General features: G+C 37.4%; 1 protein-coding gene across 1 annotated transcript in view; it reads left to right on the forward strand.

The window, feature by feature from the left end:
• Positions 1-1,029: 1,029 nt before the first annotated feature.
• USP6NL (USP6 N-terminal like) overlaps positions 1,030-18,787 on the forward strand; it is a 175,453-nt gene continuing 157,695 nt past the window's right edge. Inside the window, exon 1 of the mRNA XM_054593783.1 lies at positions 1,030-1,186. The gene's annotated coding sequence lies outside the window, so the exon portion shown is untranslated. The remainder of the gene's footprint in view (positions 1,187-18,787) is intronic.

Below are 18,787 nucleotides of genomic sequence, written 5' to 3' on the forward strand. Positions count from 1 at the left end.
TTCACCAGCTGGAAAAGAGAGATAATGACAACCATGCAGAGTTGCCAGCTTTAGTAATTCTAGTTCCTGGAATCAAGGACAGGAAGCCTTTTAGTTATTTGCACACCCTAACTTTTCTAACTTCTACTGAATAAATCATTTAACTGTCAGCTAAATACGGTGTTGGAAAGTTTACATCATTCATCTTCTAATGGCACCTCTTAATAGAAGACTCTGGAGATTAAAACTCTTGACAATTTCCATGAAATTAAAATGCTGACCTAGAGAAAGATGGGACAAAAGGTGAACATTTGGCAACTTTTAAGTAGCAATGGGATCTTACACAGTAGCCTATTTAAAGTAGTGCTGATTTGAACGTTTACATTAAGTTCCTGCAAAATTACAGAACTATGAATTTTGTCAAACTAATGTAGTTTTATTAAATGAATGATTATCTCCAACACTTACTAACGACCAGGCATTTGCTTGTTTCAAGTAAGTCTTAAGAGGCAGGTACCATTATGCCGCTTTAAGATGAAGAAACTGAGGCAAAGAGAAAATTAAATAGACTGTCTGCTAAGTCGTTGAGGCAGAAATGAAACCCGAGGCAATCTGGCTGCATCGACCAAGGATCTTGGTTACTACTCTGTTGACCTCACGCTTGGTCCCAGCCATCCCTTGACCTGTCCATTGGATGCCGGCTTGTGTGTCGCGTTCTTGCAGTGCTTCCAAAGTCTCCAGTGCGCCCCAAGCCCCCTCCTTCTCTCCCTCAGCGTCCGGGGATCAGAGCCTCAGAGTCCCGGCTCCTAGAGGAGGATGCGTTGAACCTGGACGCGCGCCCCCGCGGGCGGCGGGAACGCGGAGCGGCGTGCCGCGGGGCTCGGGCGCCAGGGCCGCGCCAAGATGGCGGCGGCCACGGCCACCGTGGTGACGGTTGGCGGCGGCCCGTGAGGCGGGCGGGGCTGGCAGCGCGGAGGCGGGGTCCCCGGCTAGCCGCCCTGGAGGCGGGGGCCGTTTCCATAGCGGCGGCAGGAGGTGTCGCGCCGGGGAACTTCCTGGTTCCCGGGCTCGGCTACGCTGGGATCCTCTTGGAAGGGAAACAATGGGGCGGAGGGCACTGCAGTAGCCGCCGCCGCGCCGGGACCTGCTCGGCCACCGGGACTCCCCGCTCTGCTCCCTTCATTGCCTCCGCTGGGACCGTCTGGAGGTAACTTAATTTCCTCCTTTCCCACCGCCAGTGGCCGGCCGCCCGCGGCGTCTTCCCCGGTTTACTCTGGGGCAAGGACTCCGACTTGGTCCCGTGGAGCTGGACGCCGCCATTCCCGGACTCGGGGGAGGTGGACGGATCTGCGGGTGCCCCTTCAGCGCTCGTGGGAGCCAGGCTATGGAACCGTGTGTGGGGCCGTCCTTGTTGTCCCCCTGGAACCTTGATTGCGGGGTTCTACGGGTCTGATTGGCAGGTTGGCGGGCGCCGGGTGGGAGCGCTGGGGCACCGGGGGCATACGGGGCGGGTCTGCCGGGGACTGCGCCGAGAGACCTGACGGCCGGTGAAGGGGGCTCCTGGAAGGGGGTTAGGTCGAGCAGATCCCGGAGGAGGGGAGACCCGCTGCTCCCTCCCCCCAGAGCAAGTTTCGGCCCCGCGGGGAGAAGTGTCTCCCTTGCAAGTTTCACTTGAGTCTTCCAGAGTCCAAGTGGGCTAGATTGAGCCAAACTTCGTGCTTTTAAATTAGTGCCTTCATGCTGCGGAACTTTGTTTCAACTAGGCAAGAGGAGGATGAGGTGGATGAGGGATTCGGAGAGCCTGGAAATCTGTGCGTCTTTGGAAACTTTGCGGAATAGTTAGTTTGAAGCTAACAACCTTGTGCGGTGGGGCATTATCTAACGCGTGAGAATGGTTCCTCGCAGGTGTTTTAATTTCAGAAAATGTGAGGAATCTATAAATCCACTTGCGGACATCTATAAATCGAAGATCGAACTCTCCCTGCTTCCCCTCCCATTTTAATCCATAGATGCTTTGTAGTCAGTAGACTTTAGCAGGAGTTAAATGAGACCTTTATGGGACTGGGAAAGATTTTTGAAGCCAATACCCAGTCATTGGAAATAATGTGGCACAAATGGAAAGGAAAAGTGGGGATACGATCTTGAATATTTCGCTTGATGGAACAAAGTGATTTCAATCCTATATTCCATTTATTTAAAAAAATTAAGTCTTTGGGATAGGTATTTAATATTTAGTAGCTCAGAAAATTTCGACAGAACTTTAAAGATCACCTTGGTCAACTCCCTCATATGTTGAATCTCTGGGAAGTTCTGTTAGGGGGAAATCGTTTTTGTTTTTTTTTCCCCCCCTGAAGTCACCTTAATAAGAATTAAAATTAGCCAGCATCAAATGAATAGTGGTTTATTTGCTTTTATATTTCATTTCGTCAGACTGTAAAATTAAGAAAAATATTCCAAAGTTTGCTGTTCTTTTATTATAAAGGTTGCATAGTCTAATTTATTACTTAGAATGAATATTAATCCTATGTTATATTCTACAGAGGAGATTGAAATATGTCAAAAGAAAAATTATACTAATAAAAGTAGTAATTTTTAAAGGAAAACCATAGTCTTAATTTCAAGTATAGGTATCCTGAGTTAACAGAAATGCCTTTGCTGATTCTGTATTTAAAGAATTGAGTTGTCATAGAGGCATTCAAATAAACATCGTGTACCAAACATTAAGTCTTGATGTTGGTACCTACTTACTGTTTTTAGCCTGTCAGTGACTGTTGTACTTGTTTTTGGTAAGAATATCCCATTACCATTTTGAACAGTGTTTTGACATGAAATTGCTCGTAGTAAGAACAACTGCCACTGGTTAAACAAACCAGTAAGTAGAAGTGCCAGCTTTGGCACCCTCTGTTAATGGCTGGTCACCCTTAGCATTATTCTGAACCAAGACAACTTCCTGGCACGCGGATCCAGTCTGGGCTGGGCCTCTAGTGCTAAGCAGAGGTTGTGCTGGTCAGTCTTTGCCACAGTGTGCCCATCTATCTCAAATTACTGTTACATTTTGAAGCCAGTGATAATGGGTGAAAAAGAGGCCAGTAAAGTCAAGTTAGTGGTACATTAAAAAAAAAAAGTTATGGTTACAGAGCACTAGGAATAAAATGACAGTTTTAAGCTGCAAAGGATTTAGCAACAATACTAAAACTTTGGGATTTGCTACTTCAGGTGGATAGAGACAAGTGATTACATTTTGTGGTTTATGTTTGCAAATTCGCTTTAACCATTCTTGTTTTAGTACAGGGTGATTTTTGGAAGGCATATTGCATTCTTAGATGTGATTTACTTATATATAAACTCATAATTTTCCATTTAAAAAGTGTCTCATTTTTTTCAGAGAAAGTTAATACAAAGATAATATTAATTTGAAAGAATTCTGGTGCTAGCACACTTCATTGCAGTATATGGGAATAGAGCATAGGAATTAGAGTCACAAACACTTGCATTCTCAACTGGTCTGTGCCATTTCCAGGCTATATCACTTCATGTATAACTTACATTTTAAAGCTTAATTATTATTATTATTTGTAAAGTTAGGGGAATCATAAATTCAAGTTTGTTTATTTAACAGGTATTTCTTGAGTGCCTTTTGTGTACCCAGGACCTTGCATTAGGTACCTTGTTTTCAGCAACAGGGTGCGTAAGTCTTTTGAAGTAAACCACAGGGAACTCTGAAACCTATAACTAGGGAACCTAACTTGATTTGGAGGTGGCAGGGCAGGCTTTCTTGAGGAAGTGACTTGTAAGACCTGAAGGATGAGGAGGAGTTGGTAGGTGAATAGGGGAGGTGGCTGGGTGGGACACTTTGAGGATGAGAGAAGAGTCTGTACACAGTCCCTGAAGAGACTGTTGTGAAGGTTAGATAAGAATACATGTCTGTTAGTGCCCTGTATGGCACCAAAGCAACCACTGTTGTATAGAGAAGGCTCTTGGCACCATGCTCTGACCACCTTGTTCCATAGCCAGTACAGAAAGGCAGTCAATCTAGTTGACTCTAACTGCACTAGGCCTGGAAATGACTGCATAATTTGGTGCCCATGATATAGCTCTGGTACCATTACTTGTTAGTTTCTATATCTGTAAAACTGGGATTGAATATTTAATAAAAGATCCTTTGATTTCTTTACAGAGACACTATCATTTGATATCAGTATAGTATTTTACAAGGAGGGACCCCTCAAAAAGCAGGAATTAACTTCTGGAGGGCAGCCTCCTTGTAGTACAGGCTTCTCCTGGTAGGCGAGTGTTCTAGGAAGCCATCTGTATCAGTGCACCAGCTGGTGCTGTTGTGAGAGGCTGCATTTGGCTTCAGTGAATGTTTTTGAATACTTTTATGTGTTTGCTCATTTCATGATGAATGATTTATGAGCTCACCTGCCCATACCACAGTGAGTGTTCAGCAGTTTTTGACCAAAAATGGCATGAGGCCCATCCTCCACCCTCACTATTCACTCAATCTTGCCCCGAGCGACTTTTTTTGTTTTCCTGGAAGAAAAAAGTCCTCAAAGGGAAACATTTTGCTGATGTGGAAGAGGCAAAATGAAAAAAGGCAGAAGCACTGAAAGGCACCAAATTAAATGAATTAAAAAACTGTTTTGTGCAGTGGAAAAAAAAGTCTTTATGGGTGTATTTCATCAAATGGAGAGTATTTTGAAGGTGACTGAAGTTTAAAAATGGAAGAATAAATACACAATTTTTTATAAATAAATTCCCTGTGTTTGGGTGTGTCCCCCTCATATGCTGACGCCAGTATAGTATTCTGATTTAACCATAATGGCATTTTTTCCTTAGAAGAGCTTAGGCTACCTTATTTAAAATGTCTCCTCACAAAACAGCACTACCAATCTACACTAAAATAAAAAAAATGTTTAGTACATGGCAGGTAGTTTCATTTGCTTCTAGGAGGATCGGTAGTGACTGGAGTTTCATATTTTATTTGCTTAAGTGTTTTTGGCTCTAAAGACATTAATTATTCTCTGATAGAGGTACACATTGCACCTGTGTGTTGCTGACATTGATGAGTGTGCAAAAAGTTATAATTTTATTCTGGAATTTTTCTTTCAGTGAATTAGCAAGTGAATTAAAAATGTTAGAGTAATATTTTTCATGGAATAATTGCAAGAATATTTTAAGTTCCTTAATGTATGAATTTCAGTTAGTAATGTTACATAGATCACTAAAGGCAAATTAATATTTTATTATGGAATTAATGCAGTATTTATAAGCCAGTTAGCTGTCTGGGTTTTTTGTTCCTGTTTCTTTTTGTTTGATATTTGTACATTGTAATGTTCATTAGTCTATCTGTGGTAAAATAAGAAAAGATAAGGTGAAATAAGATATTGAAAAGTTAGTCACAATGGAAACAAATTGAATAGATGAGGAGATTGAAATTTATAAAGGTTAGGTGTGTGTGTGGGCTCGATATTTCTTTGTATTTTGCCAATGCTTGTTATAAAAATAAGTGAAGTGGCATAATGACTTTTGACATTAATGTTTAAAAATTTAAAAAATTTTTTTGTGGGGAGTGGATAGGGCCGGGGAGAGTAATGGGGAAAAATGGGGACAACTGCAATTGAACAACAATAAGAAAATATGTGAATGAAAACATGTCTCTCACCTGTTACATGTACTTTTCCCCTCTCTAGCTTTGTTTTGAGTTGATTTAAAAAATAGTATTTCTATTTCCTTATTTTATTATCTTGGGATTATATATTCTTTTACTATTCCTTTAGTATTTGCCTAAGAAATTCTAGTATGTATTCTTGACTTATCAAAGTGCAATATTACTCGAAACTTTCATCCTTTTTCCAGGTAATGCAAGACCTTTAAAAACATTAAAGCCACTTTTCTTTCATTATGTATTTCATTGTTACCATGTTTTCAAGTGCATATATATAAATATAAATATATATTTAACTACAGAGATGTTTTTCTGTTGTTTTATGCTATTATTATTCAATTAGACTTACTGTATTTCCTTTTTTTTCCCCATTCCTTCTTGTATTACTGACCTTTCATTTGGAGTAATTCTTTTTTCTGCCTGCAGAATACCCTTAGTATTTTTAAAATATATATTTTACTGATTATGCTATTATAGTTGTCCCAATTTTTTCCTCTTTGCCCCTCCAGCAATTCCTCACCCCCTTTAGTTCATGTCCATGGGTCATGCATGTAAGTTCTTTGGCTTCTCCGTTACCTATACTGTTCTTAACATATCCCTGTCTGTTTTGTACCTACCTGTTTATACTTCTTATTCCCTCTACCTTCCCCCCATTTTTCTCCTTCCTCCTCCCAGCTGATAACCCTCCAAATGACTTCTATATTTATGATTCTGTTTCTATTCAGCTTGTTTGCTTAGTTTGTTATTTGGATTCAGTTATAGATAGTTGTGAATTTATTGCTATTTTAATGTTCATAGTTGTGATCTTCTTTTTCTTCTATAATTCCCATTAGCATTTTGTATAATAATGGTTTGGTGATAATGAATTCTTTTAGTTTTACCTTGTCTTGGGAAGCACTTTATCTGCCCTTCCATTCTAAATGATAGCTTTGCTGGATAGAGTAATCTAGGTTGTAGGTTCTTGCTTTTCATCACTTTGAACACTTCTTGCCAGTCCCTTCTAACCTATAAGGTTTTTTTTTTGAGAAATCAGTTGATAGTTTTATGGGAACTCCTTTTAGGTAACTCTTTGCTTTTCTCTTGCTGCTTTTAAGATTCTCTCTTCATCTTTAACCTTTGCTGTTTTAATTATGATGTGTCTTGATGGGTCCTCTTTGTGTTCATCTTGTTTGAGACTCTCTGGACTTTTGTATTACCTTCTCCAAATTAAGGAAGTTTTTTTCATTATGTTTTCAAGTAAGTTTTCAATTTCTTGCTCTTCCTCTTCTTATTCTGGAGCCCTTATGATTCAGATATTGGTATGGTTAAAGGTGTCCCACAGGTTTCTAAGCCTCTCCTGGATTTTCTGAATTCGTTTTTCTTCCTGCTGTTCTGATTGAATGCTTTTTTCTTCCTTTTGTTCCAAATCATTGATTTGATTCTTCACTTCATCCTCTCCACTGTTGGTTCCCTGTAGATTTTTCTTTATTTCACTTAATGCAACCTTCATTTCTTCTTGGGTCTTTTTTTTTATGGGGTTGAAGTACCCAGAGTTCCTGGAGCATCCTGATAACCAGTGTCTTGAACTGTGTTCTCCATTTAATTTAGTTATTTTTCTGGAGTATTGTTCTGTTCTTTCATTTGGGCCATATTTCTTTGTCTACTCATTTTGGCAGCCTCCCTGTGTTTTTAACTGTGTATTAGGTAGTGCTGCTTTGACCCCCTGTCTTAGTGCCCCTGTTAAGCTGTATGGCACGGAGCCTTAGGTAATCACAAGGGCAGGTCAACCCAAGTCACCACTCTGTTGCCCTGCAGGTGAGGGCTTGCAGAGGTGACAGTGCCGTTGCCTGACGTGTGGAGTTTTACCTGGGAGGAAGCTGTCTCCCTACTCTCACTTCATTTTCTTCCCATATGCCACTAGTGCCCTTCCTGCTGTCGCCTTGATGCTGAATCCCAGAGGGGGTGGATCTGCGTGAGTTCCAAGTCCGTTTTCGGGCCTTTAAGAGGATGCAGTTTTTTCATCCACCCCGACCTCCACTGGTTTTTACAGCCAGAAGTTACAAAGACTTATCTTCCTGGTGCTGAGACCCTGACTGGGTGGTCTGGACTGGGACTGGGATCTCTTGCTCCCCAAGTAACCCTCCTGTTTTTTATCCAACACACATGGGTGTGGGACAGCCCGTTCCTGTCTCCCCACCTCTGTACCACTTCATATTTCCACCCCTCTCCATGTCTCTCCAGGTCTGCGCCCCTCCTACCTGTCAGGATAAATGTGGTTTCTTTAAATCCTTGGTTGTGAGACTGCCACACAGTTTGTTTTTTGACAAATCTGGATGATATTTGCTTTGTATTGTAGCTGTACTTTTTGCTATAGTTGTGTGTGCAGAGGTGAGATATGTTTACCTATGTCTCCATCTTGACCAGAAGTCCCCTTTAGTACTTTATTGTTGTTAGTACTAAAGTAGATTAGTATTGACAAATTTTCAAACTTTTTGTTTGTCTGATAATGTTTTTAGTTCATCTTTTTTTTTTTTCCCCCGAAACTTGAAACAAGCAGAAAATTTTATTGCTCTTAGCTTGGTTGATCCTACAAATCTTTATCAATGTTTAATGCAACATCGGATAGCATTGGTTCATCAAGTTCTTCCACTGTGCTGAAGTTAGGTGCCCCATATCAATCACTAATTTTAGCTAGTGTCTTGCCTGAGTCTGTTACTGTACCTTTTATATGTGAAGTATCTTCAGTCTTAGCTATATTTTCCATCTTCATTTTCATCTCCTCTAATTGTTCCTGACCTCTCTGTAGTTCTTCTGTTCTCTGTCTCTCTTTTTCTTGCATTTCTACCTTCAGCTGTAAGGCCAGCTGTTGCCTGGGCTCTGGTGGAGGCGAGGGCAGAGTGGGCTGGAGCTGCCCGAGGAGAGACTGGAGAGGGAGGCCTGGGGGAAAGAACTGAGGAAGCGGATGGCAGGGTTCCGGTGCTGACCCACCCCCCATTCTGCAGCCTTCATCTTGCTCAGACAGACCACCTAGTTCACCTATATTCTTGAAAGATACATTTTGCTAGGTATAGAATTCTAGATTGGAGCTACATACACACATATATTTATATCAGTTTTTGGAGAAGAGATTATTCTGAAGTATTTGGCTTTGTTTCTGTTGATAAGTCAGCAGCAGTTTATTGCTTTGTTGTTTGTGATTTGTTTGTCAGCTGTTTTAAAGATTTTCTTTGTCTTTTGATTTCAGATGACTTTTCTTTCTCTTCTTTTCTCTCAGGGTATGTACGTTTTGATGCTGCGACTTGATGTATTTCATCAGTTTTGTGTAGTTCCCAACCATCATTTCTTGAAATATTGCTTCTAGCTTAGTCCTTCTGGGATGTCAATTATATACAATGTTGGATCTCAGTGAATTCTCTGTGTATTTCACTTATCTTCTATATTTTCCATTATTTTGTTTCTTTCTCTTTTTTTAAGATATTTACTTCTGGCCTATCTTCCAGTTTACTAAATTCATCCTCATCTCTGTTCTGCTCTTACATGTATTCTCTGGGTTTTTTATTTTGATTATTGTATTTTTCATTCTGAAGTTTCAATTTGATTTTTTAAAAATCTGCTATGCCACTTCCATAGTTTCTAATTCCATACCAAAATTTTCAAGCTTTGCACAAATCTCTTTGGACAGAGTAAGCATGATAACTCTATTCCAGAGACCTTACAGGATTTTTTTCCCCCTGTGATCTGTTATTTCTTGAGGAGGCTCATTTCCTTATGTGCTTGCTTATCTTTGATTGTGTACTGTTTATTGTATTTGAAAAAGTATTTCTCGAAGTAATTATGGATTTAGGTAAGGATTTTTCTGTTGCTTTTTCCAGGTGCTTAGGATCACCTTTATCCAAAAGGAGATTTTTTTTTTGGAGAGTCTGTACAAGAGGCTGGTTTAGTTTATTTCTGGACTGTCCCTTCTGGGGGGTCACCTTTTTTGAGGTCTTATTTGATACTTTGTCTTCCTAGTCTGCAAGTATGCTTAAGTGTAGTTTAGCCTCTCAGGTACCTCTTTTGATTAGGCAAACAATTCTAGAAGTAAAATACCCTGCTCCCTGTTCTAGATTCCTGTTACTTCTTGGGCTGTAGCTAGTAATTCCTTATTATCTTGTTAGTTCTTTGTCTCCCCTGCCCCACCTTCAAAATTTAGGTATATTATACATATAATAATGTATATACCTTGGAGAATTTTTATAAATGTTATTGAATGTATAATCATACCCACTTCAATATAAAGGACATTTTTGTCACCCCGCAAGGCTTTGTCACTCTTCTTCCCAATCAATACCACCTCTCTCCCCTGTCTCAGCTAACAATTACTCAATTTTCTGTCACTGTAGACTAGTCTTGCATTTTCTAGTATTTCATCAAAATGGGGTCATACATTATGTCATATCTTGTGTCTGGCTTCTTTCATTCAAATTGTATTTTCTCAGTGAGAGTCAACTGTATTGTTACATGCAGCAGTAGTGTTTCCTTTTTATTGTCCTGAACTTGTTCTGATTACTGTGGCACCTAAAAAATTGTCTCACACTTGAGTGACTTAAATGGTGAAAACATTTATTTTCCTTATAAATCTGAAGTTTGAGCAATACTCATCTCTGCTTCATTTGGTTTCAAGTAGGGCTGCTTGAAGGCTGTCTGGTATTGTTTGAAGATTTGCTTATGTGTCTGGTGGTTGATGACAGAACACCTAAATGCGGCCTGAGCGTGCTCACTGCATGGTGGCTGGGTTCCGAGTGCAAGCGTCCCACCCACATGCGGTGAGAAGGGGGATGAAGAGCCAGTGAGCCAAACAGATGCTATTTTGCTTCTTTGACTTTATGCTTATGCAGTATTACTTCTACTGCACTATATTCTTTGAGGCACTTATGAGCGTATGTACCCAGGTTTAAAGAGACAGGAAATGGATTCTGCCTCCTGTTGGGGAGAGGCAAGATTCTGGAAGGGTGTGTGAGACCAGAAATAATGCAGTGACCATTATTGGAAAATACAGTTTGCCATAGTAGTAGCCTAGTACATGACTATATCAATTTATTTGTTCATTCTGCTCTTAATAGAAACTTGGATTGTTTACAGTTTTTGGCTATTATAATAAAGCTGATAACATTTTTATATATGTATTTTGTTGAACATATATATTCCCTTCTTTTGGATATATTCCTGAGTCAAATTATTGGGTAATAGGTAGAAAAATAGATAGACAGACAGACAGACACACACACACACACACACACACCCCCACCCATATTCTTTATATGTATTATTCCTAGTCAAATTATTGGGTAATAGGTGGAAAACACACACACATACACATACATATGTATTTTCTATAGCTTTAATAGGTATTATCAAAGAGTTTTCCAGAGTGGTTGTACCAATTTATACCCTCTGAAATTTTTAATAATTTAAAAATATACTTACTGTATATTTTTTTGGTCTAGCTTTTTATTGTCTCTAAGCAAAAGCTTAATCCGTAATACCTGTTGGTCTATCCTTGTTGGAAATACCTTTGGTCTATCCTTGTTGGAAATGTGTGTCCATTATCTTGTCTTTGATTTAACTTTTCATGTGTTTGTGTTTTACTTTTCCAGTTAAGATTGTGAAGTAATAGACAAATTTTTAAGAAAATATTTTATTTATTTATTTTTAGAAAGAGGAGAAGGGAGAAAGAGAGGGAGAGAAAGAAACATTGATGTGTGAGAGATACATTGATTGGCTGCCTCTTCTGCATGCCCCGACCAGGGAACAAACTGGGAGCCCAGGCATGTGCCCTGACTGTGAATTGAACTGGTGACCCTTTTCTTTGTGGTGGTATGATGCCCAAGTGAGTCACACTGGCCAGGGTAGTAATAAACTAATATTTAACACAGCATTTTAGGATATGTATTCAAATTACTGCTAAGAGTAGTTATCATTAGCAGACTATCTACATTAATTACTTCGGAGAAAAATTTTTTAAAGAATTGCTTTTTGGGGAGATTGAGCCCCACTGCTCATCAGTTTATATTACACTTTGTTTTTGACCCAACTTTTTTTTTCTTTACAAATACATTTGTCTCTGCCTTCCCTCTACCACTTTCCCTTGTCCCCTCCCCCCTCCTCCTCCCTCAATCCTTCCCCTTTTGACCCAACTTTTTATTACCACTTTGAATTCTAAGCTTTCTCCAACTAGCTTTGCAAATATTTTTCTATTATAAAATGTTTTCCCCAAAGTTAATGATTTACTGTCACTGAGGATTGCCAAAAGAATGCCTAAAACTTAGCGTTACCTTTGATTATTTCACTGTTAATAGTCATTTTGACTTTTTTCAAGTGTCATTTGAATTTAGCCCATTTTTTAAAAAAACATAACCAACATTTTAGTCTAGTTCATTTCAGTTCATACCTGGTTATGATGGATTGATCTTGTTTATAATGCTAAGGAAGTTAGAATCTTTCTTAGTTATCTAATGAATGAAAATAAGTTTTTAGGTCATAAATCTTACAGTGCTGGAAAGAGAATTTAAACGTTGCACGTCAACTCTTTTATTTTATACAATAAGACCAAAAAATGGATCAGTACTAATACATATGTCAAATATGTAAGATATTTAGTTTACCAGAACTTTCTTTATGCATACATAATCCATGATAATTTTGAATGGTAGGCAGGTTAGAAATTTTAATTGTAGTTTTACAGATATACTGAGGGTGAGAGAAGTGATGTGGCTTGATCTGAATTTCTAGAGCTAGTTAATGGCAGAACTGGACCATTTGTATCTAGGACTTATATATTGAGTAAATTTTCTTTTACAGGGCCTACAGTCTGTCATTAACTTGCTGAATTCTAAGTTTATTGACATCCTATATGCATTTACCCCTCTTCAATTGTATGTATGTATATTTTTTGTATGTATATTGTATGTATGTATAAGTTCTCTCATTTTTTTTGACCACAGGGCCTTTGCATATGCAGAATCTCTTAACTCCCATCTCACTTTGGCTTTCTTCTGTCCTGAATGTGTTCTGTTAGCACAGGATGGCTGGAACCACGTTCCTTTTGATTGTTGTATCTTAAGCTCCTTGAGAAGTTTTTGCATTATTGTATGGCTGATTTAGTTTTTACTGAATGGATGGATAGGTACAGTCTTATGTTTAGAATCCAGCTAGAGATAAATTTTTTGACGATATATCCTAGAATCATGTCTGCGTGTCTTTATGTTTCTCATGCTGTCTGCTATAGTGCCTATTATTATATGGATAATAGTTGGCAGTTTGGAATTTTTAACTGACTTTTTAAAGGATGCCAGGCTCCTGAAAATCATAGATATTTTATCTTTCATTTTAGCTTTTATCTGTAGAACTCAGGCATTATGTAAAGTTCTGATAGGATGTATCAAGAGAATTAGGCAAATATAACATATAAACAAATTATAAGCTACTTTTGAAAGGCCCTGCCTCTCTGGAACTGAGATAAGTAAGGACATTTGTTTTCCTAAATACCTACAAGTTGACATGTTGATCAGTGTAAAGCTACTGGAATTTGATAAGTCCTTCTGGAAACCTAACTTAAATTCCACCTGTAGATGGGGTAATTAGACCTCATTCTTATCTCATGCTTCATTAACATGCATGTTTAAACAAACTGAGGAAACCAAACAATTTCTCATTTTGCCCATCTCATTCTCTGATCGTATTAGCAGGAAGTAAGTACTTTGTTGATTTGGTGAATAGGATAAACAGACCTCCTTTCACTCTAGCAGTGATAGATTTGCTTTACTTCTCTTGTGCTGGGAAAATACTTAAAGCTGTGGGAATTTAGCATTGTGTTTCAGGGTGTGTAAATTGCAGAAAAAAACTTTTTTTAATAGAAAGCCCAAGAATTTTGAAAGTACAGTGGTGAGGCCTTATGTGTCAATAAATAATGACCTGAATATTAACAAAAGTTATTTCTTTATCTGGAATGATAATATGTTACCTGGGAATCTGCCCTGACATATATATCTGAACTAATAGACTGTGAAACTGAATTAAGAAAGGAAGGTACTAGAATTACTATGATGTAAGTTCCATAGAGACAGGGTCTCTGGTTTATTCATGGCTGTGTCTTCAGAGCCTAGAACACTGCCTGATTCATAATATCTGCTCAGTAAGTATTTATTGAATGAATGGTAACTTTGTATATTATCTGTCTTTAAGTTTAAAAACTGAATGTTAATCATTTAAGTATTGGTTTATAAGCCTTTGGGGAAATACATTTAAATTGGTTGAGGCATTATTTCTGATTATATCTTGCTGATTTTGAGAAAGTTGTATAAAGCACATTGCAGAGCATTCATTCATCATTAAATTTCTTTGAGACACTTTCAAATGATGCATGATAGTCCATTTGTGTAAATTAACAACAATTCATTTAGCCAATCCCTTATTATTGTACATTTAAGTTGTTTACAGTTTTTTTTTTCTGTTACAAATAATGCTTCAATGAAGGGAATTTTCTTAAGCTTTTTCTTGGGATGGCAATTCAACAAATAGCAATTTGGCAAAACAGGATCTAGGATTTTTTTTTTTTACTAGAAAATGAACTTGGATTACACAAGTGTGAAGGTGAGATTAGAAGCTTCAGTGATCAGACAGCTGAAATCAGACATCACAAATCGTACAACTCTTTAGGTTGGCCAGCTGGTTCTGCATGTGCATAATGGATAATCATCCGTCTTTCACAGAAAGCTGTCTTGCAATTTGTGGTGGAACTGGCTATCACTTGTATTTGTCTTTAACTTTTAAAGAGTAAGTGAGTCACTACAACTGTTTCTTCCTCTGAAATATGGTTTAAGATTATAAGTGTATTTAATTCCTTTATGACATTTGCATGTTACTTTTATTTATAATCATTTCACTTCTGAATTTTGTTGGAAAAATTTTGCTTTTTAATATTAAAATATAAAATACTACATTTATACAAAAACTATATGTAGTATGTGTTACATAAGGCCTAATACAATTATGTCCATATTCTCCCCTTGTTCAGCTTAAGTGATAGAACATTATCAGCTCCTCTGGTATTGCATCTCCCACTACTCCTCAGGAAACCAGCAGTCTCAGCTCTGGGGTCTAGTGTTCTCTTGCTTTTCTTTATAGTTACATTACATATTGTTAATTTTACATATTTTGGAACTTTATATAAATAGCATCATTATATATGTATATGTATGTATGTATACATGTACATAGTGTATATTAACAAATTTAGTGAATAAAAAGTTTTAGTAAAATTAAAACTCACAAATTTATTTGCATTTAAAGTTAACATATTTATCCTCTGCATTAGTCATCTGTTGCTATGTGACAAACAACAGCTAAATTTCAGGGGTGTACCACGACAAGCATTAACTTCTAGCTCACACGTTTGGCAGTCTCTGCTGGGTTTGGCTGGGATTGGCCATAAGCTATGGGTTGGGTGCAGTGACATGCCAGGTACCTATGTATTCTGGGACCAGCAGCTACCTGGGGTAAGGTGGAGGGGTGCAAGAAAACACAGACAAGCTCGATCAATTTTCTTAAAGCCTCCAATAAAAACTGGTACAGTGTCAGTTCTGCCCAGCTTTCAACATTTATATGGCCAGGACCCCAAATCCATGGGGTGGCCCCCAGGGGAAGCCATGGCAAGGAAAGTAAGTGAAAGAAGACATGTGAACAAAAGCTGGTGTTTGCCACATCTTGCTCCTGAATAACTATAAGAAACTGGGAATATTTCATTCCAGTTATCTCCCTTCTAGATTACATGCTATTTTTGCTCAGTATTTAGATACTTTTCATAACTAATTTACATTATACCTCTAGTATTTGCATTTGTTCATGCTTACAATTTTCTTTTTTATAATTTTATTTTCTGTACAGTCTTTTTGTTTTGATGGTTCCCTTTGCTATACAAAAACTTTTTAGTTTCATATGGTCCCATTTCTTTATTTTTTTAATGTTACCTTTGCCCAGGAAATACATCAGAAAAAATACTGCTAAGAGAAACGTCAGAGTTTACTGCCTGTGTTTTCTTCTACGAGTTTTATGGTTTCAGATCCTTCATTTAGGTCTTATAATCCATTTTGAGTTTATTCATGTATCTGGAATAAGATGGTATAGTTTAATTTTTTGCATGTGTCTGTACAGTTTTCCCAACAGCTTTTATAGAATAGACTCTTTGTTACATTGTATATTTTGCCTCCTTTGGCATGTATTGACCATAAAGGCATGGATTTATTTCTGGGCTCTCTATTCTGTTCCACTAATCTGTGTGTCTGTTTTTAGGCCAGTAATATGCTATTTTGTTTGCTGCAACCTTGATATCAGCATGATTCCTCCAACTTTTTTTCTTCTTTCTCAAGATTGCTGTGGCTATTCGGGATCTTTTGTGATTCCATATAAATTTTAGGATTATTTGTTTTACTTATGTGAAATACACCATCGTATTTTGATAGGAATTGCATTGAATTTATTGATTGTTTGGGTATTATGGACATTTTAACAATGTTAATTTTCCTGTTCATGCACATGTATATGCTTTCATTTATTTGTATGCTCTTCAGTTTCTTTCCTTAGTGTCTTAAAATTTTCTGAGTGCAGATCTTTTACCTCCTTGGTTGAATTTATTCCTAGGTATTTTTATTTTATTTTTTGATGCAATTCTAAATGGGATTGCTTTTTAGTTTCTCCTTTTGATAGCTTATTATGAGTGTATAAAAACTGATTTCTGGAGATTAGTTTTAGTAATTTTCTGGTGGAATCTTTAAGCATTCTCTTTATCTAGTATCATGTCATCTGCAGATAATGACAGTTTTACCTCTTCCTTGTCAATTTAAATGCCTTTTATTTCTTTTTCTATAATTGCTGTGGCTAGGACTTCCAATACAATGTTGAATAAGAAATGTGGAAGTGGGCATCCCTGTCTTGTGTCTGATCTTAAGAAAAACACTTTTACCTTTTCCCCATTGAGTATATTAGCTGTGGATTTGCCATATAAATTCTTTGTATTGTTGAGGTATGTTCTCTCTATTCCCTTTTTGCTGATAGTTTTTTATCAAAAATAGATTCTGGATTTTGTCAGTGCTTTTATTTCAACTAATGATAGGATTTTTTATTCTTCATTTTGGTTAGGTGGTGTATCATGGTAATTGATTTGTGAGTGTTGAACTAACATTGCGACCCAAGAATAAATCCCACTTGATGATGATGTATGACCTTTTTAATGTATATGTATTGCTGGATTATGTTTATCATGAATATTAGCCTATAATTTTCTTTGTTTTGTCTTTGTCAGGTTTTGGAAACAGGATAATGCCTTGTAAAATGAGCTTCCCTCTTGACTTTTAGAACAGTTTGGAAAGGATAGATGTTAATTATTTGAATATTTGATAAAATTCACCTTTGAAGCCATCTGGTCCAGGACTTTAATTTTTTGGGAGTGTTTTGATTACTGATTTGATTTCATTTGTTGTAGTTGGTCTGTTCACATTTTCTGTTTCTTCTTGATTCAGTCTTGGAAGACTGTATATTTTTAGGAATTAACCTGTTTCTTTCAGGTTGTCCAATTTGTTGGTGTTTAATTGTCCATAGTATTTTCTTATAATACTCTGTATTTCTGTGGTATCAATTGTAATTTCTCTTTCATTTCTGATTTTATTTATTTGGGTCATCTCTTTTTTTCTTGGTGAGTCTGCCTAAAGGTTTATCATTCTTGTTTATTTTTCAAAGAACCAGCTCTTGGTTTCATTGTTCTTTTATATTTGTTTTATACTCTATTTTGTTTATTTCTGCTCTGATCTTTATTATTTAATTTCTTTTACTCATTTTGTGTTTTGTTTGCTTTTCTGTTTCTAGTTCCTTTAAATGTACAGTTAGGTTATTTATTTGAGATTTTTCATGTTTCTTGAGGTAGGCCTATATTACTATGAATTTACCTCTTAGGACTGCTTTTGCTGTGTTCTATGGATTTTGGGTTGTTGTGTTTTCATTTTTATTTGTCTCAAGGTACCTTTCAATTTCTTCCTTGGTCTAATTGTTAACGAATTCATTGTTTAGTAACATGTTATTTAGTCTCCATGTGTTGTGTGTGTTTTCAGTGTTTTTCTTTTAATTGATTTCTATTTTCATACCATTGTGGTCAGAGAAGATGCTTGATGTGATTTCAGTCTTCTTAAAATTTATTGAAAGTTATTTGTGGCCTAATGTATTCTATTCTGGAAAATGTTTCATGTTTACTTGAAAAGAATATTCTGCTGTCTTGGAGTGAAGTGCTTTGAAAATATCAATTAAGTCTGTTTGGTCTAATGTGTCATTTAAGGCCTGTTTCCTTGTTGATTATCTGCCTGGATCATCTATCCATTGATGTCAATGGGGTTTTAAAGTCCCCTACTATGACTGAATTACTATTGATCTCTCTCTTTATGTCAATCAGTATTTGCTTTATATATTTAGGTTCTCCTATGTTATGTGCATACATGTTTACCCAAGTTATACCCTCTTGTTGGATTGTTTCCTTTATCATTATGTAACATCCTCCTTTGTCTCTCATTATAGCCTTTGTTTTAAAGCCTATTTTGTCTGATATAAATATTGCTATCCCTGCTGCTTATTTTGGTTTTCATTTGCATGAAATATCTTTTCTATCCCTTTACTTTCAGTCTGTGTGTCTTTTGATCTGAAGTGGGTCTCTTGTAAATAACATGTATATGGGTCTTGTTTTCTTATCCATTCGCTTACTCCATGTTTTTTGCTGGGGACCTGGTGTGCAGCCCAGGCATGTACCCTAGACGGGGAATCGAAACAGCGACCCTTTGGTTTGCAGGCTGGTGCTCAGTCCACTGAGCCACACCAGCTCGGGCTCCTACTCCATGTCTTTTGATTGGAGCATTTAATTCATTTATAGTTAGAGTGATTACTGATAGGTATGATATTCCCATTTATTATTCCATTTATCTCCTCCTTCACTCACCCCCTACCCCCAACCTCTTCCTCCTTTTCCCCTTTAACATTTCTTGTAATACTGATTTGGTGGTGATGGACTTGTTTTGCTTTGTCCTGCCTGGGAAGCTTTTTATCTCTACTTCAATTTTAAATGATAGCCTTGCTGAGTATAGTAGT

Source organism: Pteronotus mesoamericanus, unplaced genomic scaffold (assembly GCF_021234165.1).
Source record: "Pteronotus mesoamericanus isolate MK-2021 breed Mesoamerican mustached bat unplaced genomic scaffold, CSHL_Meso_final contig_130, whole genome shotgun sequence".
Classification (NCBI taxonomy): Eukaryota; Metazoa; Chordata; class Mammalia; order Chiroptera; family Mormoopidae; genus Pteronotus; species Pteronotus mesoamericanus.